This window comes from Emys orbicularis, chromosome 9, assembly GCF_028017835.1.
Source record: "Emys orbicularis isolate rEmyOrb1 chromosome 9, rEmyOrb1.hap1, whole genome shotgun sequence".
Classification (NCBI taxonomy): domain Eukaryota; kingdom Metazoa; phylum Chordata; order Testudines; family Emydidae; genus Emys; species Emys orbicularis.
The window spans coordinates 9,303,568-9,318,906 of NC_088691.1; positions in this window are offsets into that span (position 1 = coordinate 9,303,568).

Consider the following 15,339-nt stretch of genomic DNA (forward strand, 5'->3'; position numbering starts at 1 on the left):
TTACTACAGAAAAGCAAGCGTGTGCTTCTCTTCCTGCAACTGAAACCAAGAACCTGCCTAGGTAACACTTGGAAAATGTCATCTTAAAGTACATTTAATATAGCGTAACCATTTTTTCTCCATGCTTTTAACCTTTAAATAAAAGTTTGGTTTACTAAGAAATTCACTGTCTGGTTTAAAAAAATTAACCCAGGTTATCCAGAAGAGATAAAGACATAGGTAGCCTCATCCATAGGGACCTGCCATAAAAGGTGTCTGGGAGCCCAAGGAACCCAGTCTTGTTTGGGTCTAAGGGGAAGCCTGAATCACAGGCTCCGCCCCATGAAAGCAAAAGGTGAAAGCAGGCAGTTTACCAGGAAGCAGCTAAGACACCATAGTGGAACACACGATGTGCCAGGGACCTAATGCACACAAACCTTTTGAACAGCTTTCAAATAGCTGTCAAAAACAAACAAACAACCTCACACCGCTATAAATATACCACTTTCTTCCAGCCAAAATGCAGAGCCGCTTTCCCAGAACAACCCTGGTTTGAGAGGCAGGGCGTGCAATATCCAGGACCTGCAATATGACTTCAAAGGAAACCCAGGAGAGAACAAAGCTGGAACTGACACTTTATAGCTGACAGGGATGGAGGTGCAGTCTGACGCAGTCGGATGTAAAATGGCTATGTTAGGGCTGCAATCTGTCTCTTGAAGCTGTAAAGGGCCGGCTACCAGAAAAACATACTGGGACAGACTCTTCTGAAAATGTGAACCCAGCTGGCAGGCTGAGTGGTGACCCAGCTATCACAGGGCACGGAGGTGTTAGAGAAAGGGAAGGACTTTTCCAACTTGCAGGGCAAAGGGGTTTTGTGCATGTCAAACAGATTGTTACAGCTGGGACTTGGTGCATTATGTATGTGAGCGAATTGTGTCCTTTTGTTGTTTTCTATCCCATCTGGTGAAATCCTGGCCCCAGAGAAGTCAATGGGAGTTTTACTGCCATTGTCTTTAATAGGGCAAATACTTCACCCTTTATGTTGATTAAAAAGAAGACATTTTTGGACATCAGGTGCTTCTTGTGCTACCATCTCATCCCATCTGCAATATGAGCGTTTTATCATCTCCAGTAGTTCATATTACTTATTTGTCATAATGACCCCTACGTCCTCCTACCTCATTCAAACAATGAGAACACAGTATAAAATGGTCACACTGTGATCTTGAAGTCTCACCGACTTGTAATGAGTATTGACAATGCTTTATTTCAGCACTCATTACTAGTCGGTGAGACTTCTCTTTGCTGGTCAGTTCCCCAGTAACACCAGAATAACAGCAATTCTACAACCCCTTTACACGAGTTCTCAAGGATCATCAGTGGGAAAAAGATGCAAGTTAAGGACAAGTGTAGGGTAGGCCCCTTTTTTTGAACTCCTGTGTGGCTATTTCTGGCCTTTTAGACTGCCACCCTTGAAATCTTCTTTTCCAGTTCTTCAGGTATTGCTTTACTATCTTGAATTCAGAATTGGGAATTTCAGTTCAAATTACATGTCAATCTATTTTGAGATTTTATTCTTAAAAGACTTGCTTCTACATGGGAGAAACGGGACAGTTTCTCTGGTACTGGGAGTGTTGATTAGTGTTCCGGTTTCAGTGGCAAACTCACTGCAATCGTTTCTTATAGAGGATGCCTTAATGTCACTAGGACAATAAAAGGGTTCCAGGTTTGCTACAGCTTACTCCTGTGTTACAAAGGGAGCAAATCACTTTGATCAATTTTATTGATTTTTGAGCTCTCGGTGTCAGTGTGAAATTCTGTCAGAGTTTGGCATTTAGCTCTATTATTATTCTGCTATTTTAGGTCATTTTCAGTTGCTGGCAGTTCTGAAGTGTCATTATATTGTAGACGTAACAGAAATAGCACAACTGAGGGCCCGTCAATCAAACTTTCCAGGTAGCTTACAAAGTGGCTCTGGACAAGCCTCTGTTTTGTTGTTTTCCTTTCCGATTACATTTCGCCCCCCCCCCCCCATTTTCCTTCCAGTCACAGGAATACAATAAACCAAAATAAACTGCCAAAGGGGAAAAGAGGCTGTACATGCTCTTTTTATTTTCACTCTCAAGAGTCTCACCATCCCTGCCTGCTCTCACTAACATCACATTGGGAACATAACTCTGCATCTTATGTGTTTTTTTGAAGATGGGAGTAGGGGTAAGAAAGATCAGCAGTTCTTAGAAGTTCCGTTTTGAGGTTTCCCAACCTCTTCCCTTCTTTGCCTCTTGGGTGTTTTACAACAAATCCCAACCACTTAAATCTCTGTTACAGGCCTTTTCTCACCTTCCCCCTCCACTGTTCAAAGAATGTTCAGAAAAGAAATGCTGTTTGGGACTCTCCTGTCTGCTCTCGGAGTACTGAAGACTTTTTAGGGGACTCAAGAGGAAAACACAAACACACAAGATGGGCCGTGCTTCTTGTTTTGCCATCTCTAAAATAGTATTTATACTCTTTATTTAAGACTAGATTGAGTTCTGGGCGGCCCTGAGCAAAGAGCAGCATGTAAACACAACCTATCCAGCGGGCTCACTAGAAGGCATTATGTCTCAGACACCCCTCAGAACTGCAATTCCTTCCAGGGTTGCCCTGCTCTGCTGTGTGTTGGGTGGGAGGGGGAAGGCGGAGACTATTATTTATTTTGGCAACAGCATATTCTGCACCTCTGTGTGAGGTTCTGAGGGGATGAAACTAGAACCTGCATCTGTGGGATGGCTGAATGCCTCTACCATCACTAGCCAGTAGTCATGGTAGGGCCGCGTGCATTACCACATAGACCCTGTGAAGATCAACACACCGGAAGTACCACCTTGGAAGAATGAACAGTTTCCCTTATAACTCCGATGGCTCCAGATGCCCTATTTAAACCCAGGAAGAGTTCAAGGAAGTGTCTGTGTCCACTCACATTGATACTAGGACCCTGACCCTGAACTCAGACTACCACTCAGACTCTGACCCCGGTTCTGACCCACACCCCGGAGGCTGGCAGCAGCCATGACCAGTAGCCCTGACCATGCAAGCCCCAGATGTGACACACTGGCTGTTGCATGAGGTGTGTGGAGTCATAGATCTGCCTGTTTCCTATAGGGTGACCAGATAGCAAGTGTGAAAAATCGGGACAGGGGATGGGGGGGTAATAGGAGCCCATACAAAAAAAAGCCCCAAATATCGAGACTGTTCCTATAAAATCGGGACATCAGGTCACCCTAGATTCCTTTTATTTACGCAAGGGAAGAACAAGTCCCTAGACTCCTCCAAGCACCAAGTATAATGATCCAGAAAGCCCTAATGCAGCTGGGTAGGAATCCTTACTCTCCCTTGTTCTCTGCCTGTCTGTATTAGAGTTATATGCAGTGTTGTTGAAGCCGTGTCAGTCCAGGGCCGGTGCAAGGAAGTTTTGCGCCCTAGGCGAAACTTCCACCTTGCGCCCCCCCCCCCCGCCCTGCGGCAGCTCCCCGCCCCACCCCCAGCCCTGAGGCGCCCCCCCCCCCGCGGCAGCTCCCCCCACCCAGGAGCCGTGTGGCAGCTCCCCACCCCAGCTCACCTCTGCTCCGCCTCCTGCCCGAGCACGCCGCCCCTGCTCTAATTCTCCTCCCCTCCCAGGCTTGCGGTGCCAAACAGCTGATTGGCGCCACATGCCTGGGAGGCGGGAGAAGTGGAGCGGCTGCTGCACTGGTAGAGGGAGTCTGAGCCGCACGTGTCAGCACGCCACCAGCAGCCCAGCCCAGGAACGCTGTAAAAAAAAATTGGGGGCACCGCTTTTTGGCGCCCCCCAATCTTGGCGCCCTAGGCAACCGCCTAGTTTGCCTTAATGGTAGCACCGGCCCTGTGTCAGTCCCAGGATATTAGAGAGAGACGGTGGGTGAGGTAATATCTTTTACTGGACCAACTTCTGTAGGTGCAAGAGACAAGCTTTTGAGATATACCGAGCTCCTCCTCAGGCCTGGGAAAGGCACTTAGAGCATCACAGTTAAATACAAGATCCAACAGATCATCTAGAGTTAAGCACATTCTAACTCCCTGGGTGCTTATCACTGGACCGCATTCAGTCCTGCCTGCTTTCCCTTCACATCAGCCACACTGTTTAGGGGAGTCCTTTTACAAAGTGACTTTATTTTAATCTTCCAGATTTAAAAGGGAGGTATTTCCCACTGGCTGAGCACAATGAATGCCAATGCCATTTTTCAAAAGGAACTTTGCTTCCAGACTACCTAGTACATTAAAGATCGGTTCCACTTTAAAAAGTGACTGCATAAAAATAGCTCCTTCTTAGTCATCAGATCTTCTCTTGGTGCCTATGCAAAGCTCAAACTGCTGATTTGCATGACAAAAAATTGCCATTTTCTTTTATTTCCAAGCATCTCCCAAATATTTAAAAATAGAAACACCATTATCTTCTTTCCCTGCTTGTAGGTAAAAGCATGGTGAGATGGGGTGGTGAGCGTATGCATACATATACATATATATTAGTGAGAAAGACCTTATTGAAGCAAAGCCAAGTGAAAGATAACATTTAGTTCTGAAGAGAGCTGGCTCACATTTTTTCAAAGTAAAAACTGGGTTTTTCAATGACAGCAAAACTTTTCAGGGGGGGAAAAAAGGTCCATTTTCATCAAGTTTTTCATTTTGACAAAATTTCCTAAAATTTTGCTTTTTTCCCCCCTCCAAGACTGAGTGAAATTCTATTTTTGGTTTTATTTTTAAAACTGCCCCCCTTTTTCCCTCCCCAAAGGAAAATAAAGTAAAAATGTGAGTAGTTCCCCATCAGCAAAGTGACTTTTAAAAACAAAGATTCACTTTGAAGTTTTTCCCCATTGAAAAGTCTATTTCAAAATGAAAAAAAAAATTTTTGTTTGTTTGTTTCAAGCAGCATTGCATCTTTTTTTTATTCCAGCTCTAGCTTTGGATGCAGTGAGTCCTGTGGTCATTTATCAGTTTCAGTAGTTCCATAACCTAGACCCAACTCTAGTAGACATTTTTCCTCACATACTTAGAGGCCTCTCCATCACTCCACAGTTTCACAATTCCAGTGAAAAGTAGCTGCCATGGGACTTAACAAGAGAAGAGGAAGAAGCCATTTCTCAGTATCCTAATGCCATAGATGGCTTCAATATCTGGTCAGAGATCTTGAACTGTATTATATACTCAGTAAGAAGCCAATGCAGAGATGGGAACACTGATGTAATGTACTGATTTAGACCTGTGTTGCTAAGCAGATGGGCTTCTGCCTTTTTGCCCATCGAAGCTTCTTTTTTTTCCCGTTTGTATCTAGGAATGAATATACAACAGGTGCAATCCTGGTCCCACCAAAGACAGTGGCAGAACTTCTATTGATTTCAGAAGGGCTAGAAATTCACCCAAGGGGTTGCTCCTTCAAACCCAGCTGTGAATAACTAAAGTCAGTAGAGAAAGGGACCATTTACTTACACAAACCCCATAAAGCTTCACCTAAGATTAACCCCGCAGCTTTACATTTTATTAAGTAGATTTATTATTTTTCAGTATTTTCAATTCACCAAATGCCACAGACAAGTTGCTGGTCCATTGTTGGCTACAAGAATTTAAAATAAATTTAAATAAGAAAAAAAAGTTCTGCAGAAAGGCAGACAAATAGGAAAATTTCCAGTAGTCATTACTAAACTGCCCTTCAATGGTTTAGAAGTAATAAATATCTGTCCTGCCCAAGGGATTCCAAACATCAGGTACACAAAGCTTGCATAACTAAGACAATTAAGATCAGGGAGTTACATCAGTAGCAACCAAAAAACTGAAGGTAACAGTACAGAAAAGTGTACCAAAATGCAGAATAATTGGACAAGAAGTGCATGGCAAGTTACAGTCTATGTTGCTTTTCATTTATTTTAATGCATTTGGTTCTTTCTGCTACCCTTATGCTGACTGAATCCCTGCAGCTAAGCTATGACAGCTAAACCCTTTCCTGCCTGTAACTATTCAAAAGGGTGTCAGAAATCTAACTAGCTGGAGAAATAGCTTTCCCTATAGAGTGACTATTGACAGAGTTACTACATAGTACTGTCCCTAATGCAAATACTACTGGAATGTCCTAAATAGCCACACAGCTGTAATGTTAATATTATGTAGGCCAAAGGAACTTTTTCTAGAACACAAACTACATATATTCTTATGCTTTTGAGAGATACTCCTGATAAAATCCAAGGCTCCCGAGATGGCTATTCACATTTCTAATCCTATTTTTAGGCAAGGCTTGTGAAGCTTTTGCTCCTTTCCATATTGTGTGTAGATCTCATGCACAACTATCGCAGGCGTCAGTCTCGGCAGCATTGGTAGTGTGCTCAAGCTGATGGGCTTCCTTAGTAACCTAGCGGAACATCTTTCTGAGGCACAGAAGAAGCTGCAGCATTCTGGAGGCAGAAATGAGTCCACTACACACTTCCACACCTAGTGAAGTTATTGCCAATTGAAGACTGTAGCCTAGCATACCTGAGAGCCCCCTTATTCCCATAAAACTATACCCATCCTGAGTCGGAATTTAAGGCCAAAGGGGGCAACTAGATCTAGTCTGACCTCTTGTCTATCACAGGCTGCCAAACACCACCTGCACACTAAACCCAGCAATGGAAACAAGACCAAAGTATTACAACCCACAGGAGACTAGACTATTATGTGCCACAGCAAAGAAGAGGTGGGTCCGAGGTGTATCAGTGTTTGAATCCCTCCACAGTGGCAGGGAAAAGATTAAATGGGATATGCCCAGATAATCCTGCAGAGTGACCTGCAACCTACATGCGGCACATGAAGGTGAAAAACTCCCAAGGTCACTGCCAATCTGACCTGGGGGGAAATTCCTTCCCGACCCCACATATGGTGATCAGTTACACCCTGAGCAAGAACCAGCCAGCCAAGCATCTCAGAGAGAGAGAGAGAATGCTCAGTGCCACCTCAGAACCCTGACCCAACCCGCCCAATGTCCCATCTCCAGTCATGACCATCCCTGATGCTTCAGAGAAATGAGATAAAAAATTTCCCAGAATACACTGGGGGGAAGCTCCTTCCTGACCCTCCCCTGGAGGCTGGCTGAAACCCTGAAGCATGAGCTTTAAGCAGATAAGAAACTGGAAGTGATCCCCAGAGCTGTTGAGCACTGCCCTTCCCATCACAAGCAATCCCATCATACAATTGTACTTAGCTTTACGAGAGCTGGAAAAAGTTAAGTTGTTGCCCCCACAACTCCTGTTGGGAGCCTGTTCCAGAATTTCACTCCATTCTTCTAATTTCCAGCTGAATTTGTTCATGGCCAGTTTATATCCATTTGTTCCTATGCCAATATGTTCTTGAGTAAACTGGCAAAGAGGCATGGAGTGGGAAGAACTGACTCAACCCCCAATGTGCCAAACAGTACAGATGAACTGGAACGGGGTAGTTAGTAATCTGTTTTTGGTATGGCCTGATGTCCGCCAAGAGCAATTAAGGAGTCATGCTTCAAAGACACAATTACAATACATTACCACTGGAGGCAGAGTTCGGTCCAGAAGGGTTTGGTTAGGAATCAGATACATTTGTTTAAATCTGGTTCCTTAGGTGGGCACTAGAAAAAATTCCTTTTCATCGCAATGAGGAGATTATTAAGAAATATATACAAGGCTTGTTTCAGCTGCATTCCTCTTTTTCAGCTATTTGCTTTGGAAAGAGATATGCTTTTATGTACAGTACTTCATTTAAATGATTCCTGAAATGCTTTTTCAGCCTAGTTAAAAAGAAGCCCAACTGATCTGCACAGGGAATTGACTCATAATTGCAGTGGGGTTAAGAGACTAGAGCTCTTCAAAAAGTTTTGTATGAAATAATTGAATCTGCAGTTTTTTCCAGATCACAAACGGACAGAAATCACCTATTTATTTACAACTTGTTCCATTCAGTATTGCCAAAATAAAATAAATAAATAGCAGTTTTTGACAAGAAATGAAGTTGAGTTGCAACTCATTAACAATACGTAAAACTAACTGGCACATGTCAATGGAAAAGATTCACTTTCCAAACCAACTGAAATATAATTGCATCATCGATTGCAGTTAGCTAATGCCATAATAAACCATAACGGGTCTCTGGCGAGGATTTCATTTCTTGCTTCCTGCCAGCAGAAAGTTTCTCTAGAAGGAAGTCATATTTCCTCCTCATTATGATAATCTTTCATGTATGATATAGAAATGAAAGATCTCTGCTATTTTAAAATTAGATCTTACCATATATATACTATTGATCAGTGTTTCTCAAACTGGGGCCGCCGCTTGTGCAGGGAAAGCCCCTGGCCGGCCGGGCCAGTTTGTTGACCTGCCCCGTCCGCAGGTCCGGCCGATCGCGGCTCCCACTGGCCGCGGTTCACCGCTTCAGGCCAATGGGGGCTGCTGGAAGCGGCGCAGGCCGAGGAACATACTGGCCGCCGCTTCCCGCAGCCCCCATTGGCCTGCAGCGGCGAACCGCGGCCAGTGGAAGCCACGATCGGCTGGACCTGCAGACAGGGCAGGTAAACAAACCGGGCCCGGCCCGCCAGGGGCTTTCCCTGAACAAGCGGCGGCCCCAGTCTGAGAAACACTGATATTGATGCATTGTGATAATAAAAAATGAGGAGACAAACACTGAACACATAATGAATCAGAATCTTTTATACACAGTAACTATCTAAAATTTAAGGGAAATTATTAATGCATGAAAAACCATCAGCCCAGTTCCTGAGAGGTTACTCCACATACTAACAACCCTGATTGTCCAACTGTCGAGGACTCAATAAGGAGACAGTTTTGTTCAGATCTCAACCCTTCAATGAGCTTCATAAACAAAGTGCCCACTTCTGAACTTGCTTCTGTTCCCTTACAATAACTAGTCATCTTTTCTCGGACTGGATCTGACGACTCATCTGCCTTGGTAAACAGCGTTCTCTAATCACCATAACTGGGCCTCATAAGCTCTCCAGGGGGCGACTTTTATGGGCAAATGGTTTTTTTCCCAGAAGGCTGACTTATCTAGGTAGCTGTTGTGAATTTTGAAAGAGATTATTGCTTCCTCTGAATTTGTTCTCGATGAAGAGAGTCACTGTATTAAATAAGTGCCTTTTCCTTTGGTCAAATGCTGTCCCCAACACAAATACACCAAACTGGTGCCTATTGCTAAGAGACAGATCTTTATGTTCTGCCATGGGTCAAGATTACAAAAGGCCCTTTCACAAACCAAGCATCATTTTCCACATCTCCAGCATAGCTACTCTTACAGGTCCAATCAAATGCAGACATGGCATTAGAAGAGTTAATGTTTTATCCTTTTGTCCAAAGATATCTTAATTGGTCACCTGTGTATTTGTCTCTACTCACATTCTCCCATGTCTGTCTTAACCCATTTTATTAAAAAAGGTAACATTAAGCAGTTGGAAATGCTTCTACAAAATATAATGTTAATATGCATTATCAAAGGGCAGCAAATTAAAGATAAAATGGAAAGTGTCTGAAAGCTCTTACATGTTCATAAAACTACTGAGTAACAAATGTTCCTTCTGCAGCTCTTATCAGCAGGGTTGCCAGATGAAAAGAAACTTAAAAGCACCAAATATCCAAAAGCAGCCTATTGATTCTTAGGCAAAGAAACCTTAAAGAAAGGGCATATGTATTCCAACAACCTCATCACTATCTTTCTCTTACTCCCTCACAAAATGCAAAAAGCTTCCATATGCTAGATTCTTCATATTTTTAAGGTAAGTTTATTGGGTCAGTTTTGAGATCCAATTACCTAACTAGGCAAATCATTCATAAAAATAATTTAATTCCATGAATATCATCTCTCTTAGCAAAACACCTTTGAACAGGTCACTCATTAATTGAACAGTTCTCATTAATTATTCACCACACTCTCTGAAAATAATTCCTGGCCTGTAGATTGGTTTGTGAGCAATTCCTTGACTATTTAGTGTGTGAACAGCGTAAGTTTGTTGTGACTGGACCCACACAATTTGGTTCTGTTCCAGGTTTGGATGGTCACAACTCTTCAGAATCTGGTTTCTGATATGAACACCTACATTTATGAGCTCACAAGTCACTTCCCCAAAATAAGTTGATAGCTGCTTAGTTTTCCATTGTTACCGTGATCATTTCTGCCATAAACGTATCCAAGAGAATTTTTACAGAATGCGACACAAAGGAGACTTGATTACAGCAGAATCAGAGAGTTTTTTAGAATTTAGAATAGATATTCATGGAAAGTTTATTAAAACGATCTCCCAGCTCTACCCTCGTACAAAATCCTTGTACAAAAACGGATTGCAGCTAGAAGTGCACAAACACTTTTGTAATACTATCTTGGAACCTGAGCATACTTCATCCTGCTCTCCTAGGTCACGGGAATTGGAAGAGAGGAGAATAAGCTTGGGGCAGGGGTGGCCAACCTGTGGCTCCAGAGCCACATGCGGCTCTTCAGAAGTTAATATGCGGCTCTGTAGTGGGGCAGCTGCCACACTCCCTGAGAGTATGGGCTGCAGCAGGCCAGTGGGCCTGCACAGACAGGGAGCCAATCAGGGCCCAGGTTGGAGACAGCCAATCAGGGCCAGGCTCAGCCCTATAAGAAGGCTGCTCAGGGAGAGGAGAGTCGGTCTGTCCCAGGCCTTTGACAGGGGAAGGTCTGTCTCCAGAGCAGGGAGACTAGCACCGCGGATAGCACAGTGCTGACCAGGCTCGGGGAGCAAAAGGGCGCTCTAGCCCGTAGCCTGCCAGGTTGCAGGTCCTGAAGGGAAGGGCCTAGCGGGTGCAAGGGGCCGTAGGGGAAGCGGCCCAGGGAAGCGGACAGATGAGGGGAGAGAAGGAGGACAGCGAGGCTGCTGCCAGAGGGTCCCTGGGTTGGGACCCAGAGTAGAGGGCGGGCCCGGGTCCCCCCCTTTCCCTCTTGCAGTACACCCAGCCATCGGCCGTAGGGAGCGGCCATCATAGACCTGCCAGATCCCTGACAAGAAGGGAGTAGACTCAAAGGGTGTGGTTGGACATGGTGGCTGGATATAGAGACTGTTGATTGACCCCCCCGGAAGGGGGTGTGGATGGACTAAGGGGTACTGCTAGAGGGCAGTGGTCCTGAAGAGGACGCCGCGAGTTGGTGAGCGACATGGGCTCAGATGCCAACCGAGGGCAAGACAACAGACGGGACACTACCAGGAGGGGGTGCTCCACTGGACAGAGCTAATTCCCGAGGCAACCAGTAGGAGGTGCCGCGGTGGTGAGTCTCAACCCTGTTACAGGCTCCTTGTATAGGCACTGACTCCAGGGCTGGATCTACAGGCGCCAACTTTCCAATGTGCCGGGGTGCTCACTGCTCAACCCCTGGCTCTGCCACAGGCCCTGCCTCCACTCCATCCCTTCCCACACCCTCTCCTGAGCCTGCTGTACCCTCACTCCTCCCCTCCCCCCAGAGCCTCCTGCATGCCACAAAACAGCTGAGTGGGAGGTGCGGGGAGGGAGGAGGAGGCAGTGATCGGCGGAGCTGCCGGTGGGTGGGAGGCACTGGGAGCGGGGGGGGGAGGGAGCTGATGGAGGGCTGCTGATGTATTACTGTGGCTTTTGGCAATGTACATTGGTAAATTCTGGCTACTTCTCAGGCTCAGGTTGGCCACCCATGGCTTGGGGTCTCTGCTCTCCAGGTTTGAGTGGGGAGGCTGAGAACACTCCTGACCCATCAGCAGTCTATCTCCTCTGACCCCAGAAGAAAAGGAGAGAACTCTGTCCTCAAGCTCATCACCTGGCCTCTGTAGAAAAGGGGTGGGGGAATCAACCCTCTATTCTGGCCCCAGCAAGGAAGGGCAGAGTACCATATATTGTGCTTTTCATTGCAAAGAAAATATTTAGTGGACTGAGATGAATTCTTGGGATGAAAAATTAGGCAGGAACAAGATGAAGTGTGCATTCGCAAAGCAAGGCACAAGATTTACTGATTGAGTAGAATGATTTATTTGATTGATTAGCACTGATGCTGTCAGCAGAGGCAGCTGTGGATGTGTTCTGGGTGTGACAATGGGGAAGGCGGTAGGTATGGTTTTGAGGTCCAAAATACTTATTTATGCCAGATTACTTTTACTGTCCCACCCAGCAATACTCAAATGCGCTTGGCCAATCTGCAGAGGTGGAAGGGGAGCAGTTTCTTCCCTGCCATCTAAGGCCCCAAACCTACATTCTCACTTTACAATCCCACATTGTGCTTCAGAGGTATTTGTTTTTCACGTTATAGAGGTATAGAAAATAAAGGGAAAATAACCTGTGTGTTGACTTGTCATGAAACTCCTATTGAAACAACTGGGACTTTCCTCTCTAAGGACTGTGTGATAAAAAGGCAGCCTGGCTGCCTTGTGAATCAATACTAATTTTGAGTCAATTCCTGTTTTTCTTACTCACTACAGTACCCCAAGACTTTAATGAAACAACTACGGGAACAAATGTTTGCTCAGTCACCACTTAAATCCATCCTTAAGAGCTACTTTTGCCCTGATACTTACACATTACCACCACCTCCTTGGAGACCACCTGTGACTCTTGAATCAACTATGACTAATAACCTACACAAACATATCTCTCTATTGCTACCTTGTCTTTTCACCTCCTTCTACCATTTCTGTTTAGTCACTTGATGCCTGTTGTATAAATTCTAGATTGTGTGCTCTCCGGGACTGGAACTCTATCTGTACAGTATCTAGTATAACAGACAACAAGAAGATAAACAAGTTCTGGTTCATCATAACATCCATAGGCATAATCAGGTAGTGGTTCTTACCCTAAGCAAGGAACATATGGATTGGCAGTTACTATATATTTTCAGTCAAGTTTGAGAAACTTGAGAAAACAAACATCGCCTTCTGGGGTGCAATCCGGACCAGGAGGGGTGGTGCCATTGCCTGACCCATAACCTTGAGTGCTTCACAATGCTTTGCTGTTGTAGCTCACAACCTGGGCTGCTCACAACCAGCCCACCAGCATGCAGGTCACACCCTGAGTATCTCCGTGTTAGACAGTCCTAGTTCAACAACTCAGACCCTAGCCAACTGTCTACAGCTCCACACCGTATTCTGGCTTCAACCAGCCCTGAATACTACTTGCAGGGTGACCCCAATACACTCCCAATCCCAGATTTTCCCCAAAATATGTACTCTGCAATGTCCAGGACTGGACATTCAGGTATTAAGATTGGTTGCCTCTGTAAGGAATCAATATGCAACAGTTTGTTACTTTAACTGGAGTTACCAAACAGCTCTGTTTAGACACAGCATTGAATTGGTTTAGCTTAAAAATTAAACAAGTTTATTAACAGAAGATAGAAGTTTAAGTGAATTCAAGTATACGAGAGAGTTAAAAATGGTTACAAGCAAATAAAAGTGCATCTAAAAGACTAACACAATCTAGCAAGTTTTGATTTAAGGCTTTTGTTTAAGATGGCCTCTCTCACCCACACTTCCAGAAAGATGACTGACCCTTTCCTCTGTCAGGGTCTTTCCTACGGGCCCAAAGGTGCTCGTGCCTTTGTCTGCTTAGGTGCAACAGAACTTGGAGTCTCCGCCCCTTTCTTTTATAGTTCAGTGAACCTTTGAAATGGATTCTTCTGAGGGTTACTACTTGAATAAACTTTATTTTGAAGGATAAGGAAGGCAACATTGAGTCTCCATGCTCTTTCCTCCCCCCCCCCTTATTTGCTTAAACACAAATAGCTCTGTTTCTGGCCATCTCGTCCCCTTGCTGTCTTGTGGACCCTGTTTACTACTTATATGTAAACTGAGGTAACAGGCATTCCTTTGTTCAGGATAGGCCTGTTTAACAACTTTTACCTAGGCAGAAGAAATATTGATAAAAGTTTTTCAGCAAATTTCAAATACACTTAAGAGAAATGTAATCTGTCTGAATACTTCAGGAAAAGAAAAGGTTGTGAAATTGCCACTTGTACCATAATTCCAAGAAAGCATTTAAAGTCATCAGTGGCCAGTGGAAATTTACATCAAGGGGAGTCCTCTGGGTATACATGTGAAATTTAGTTTAAAGTTAGAATTTATTAGTATTTGAAACTATTTTTCAATGTTACATAGCTACTAGACTCCCAGCTCTTTAACAAAGGTGCAAAAACCAGGAGAAAAAATTAAGACACATTTGATGGTTCTGCCTTTCCATATCTTGATTGTTGGAGGAGAAGGAGCAGAATATATGACTAAAAATAACAGTCTCCTTTTATGCCATGCTTCTCTTCATTTTGCATAACAATAACGAAGAGATATGAAATCTAGTTTACTCATCCTGACAAGAGGTGCAACACCTTCCATCAGAAGACTCAGCAGACAACCTTCAGTTAAGGAGTTGTGTCTTCAATGGGACCATTTGTGCGAGTAATTGAATCTCTTACTCACACTGAGGTGCAATCTGACTCTTAAAAGCACTTAAGAAAAAAGCCTTAAGGAGGAACACAGTGGGCCTGGAAGAGTATTCCACCAGCTCAACTACACAGTGAGATTAAAGGAACTCACTATTCATTCAGAGTTCTAGGCAGAGGGGTGGGCACTTTCTAGAGATCATTGGATATTTTAAATTTGCTACTCCTCATCAGGCTGGTGAACAAATTAAGGGTCTGATTTTTGCACCCTTACTTATGCTGAGTGGTACACTTATCTCCATTAGCAGTCCCATCTAGACCAACGGGACTACTCAGGCAGTAAGCCCCTATTTAAATAAAGAATAAGTGTAGCGCAATCTGGACATATGAGGCTTGGAGCTAGACTCTACTACTTATTCTGTTTGGGTAGTACCTTACTTAATAAGTAATCCCATTGATATCAATGGGTATAAGGAAGGAACTACCCAATGTGAGCTAGGGTGGCACGATCTGGCCCATAATGGGGCATTAGTGCAGTAGCCTTTATGAATGGGAAAAAATGTTTCTTTTCCAAAATGGCCTCCATGGCTAGGCATCTGACCCTCGCTGCAGCACATTGCTGGTATTTTCAGAACGAACCCCAAGCAAGTCTCCAAAATCTCCGCTATAAATAAAAAAAACAAATATAAGGCACTATCTTTTTTTCTCCCAAGAGCACACTTTCCAGCAGAGGTCCATAAATATCCTGGAGACCTATGGCTATGAGAAGTGGTGAAGAGAGAGGATTTATTACAGGCAGTTTGCCTTTTTTCTGTGTGTGTGCTGTTAACATCAGTTGCACAATAACTTTCCTGAGAGCAAAATTGTTCCCAATCAAGTCATTACTGATAAATATAGCAGAATGTGATAACAGAAACTTTTAAGGCTAGTCTGGCAACTTTTAAAAAACCACAGGTG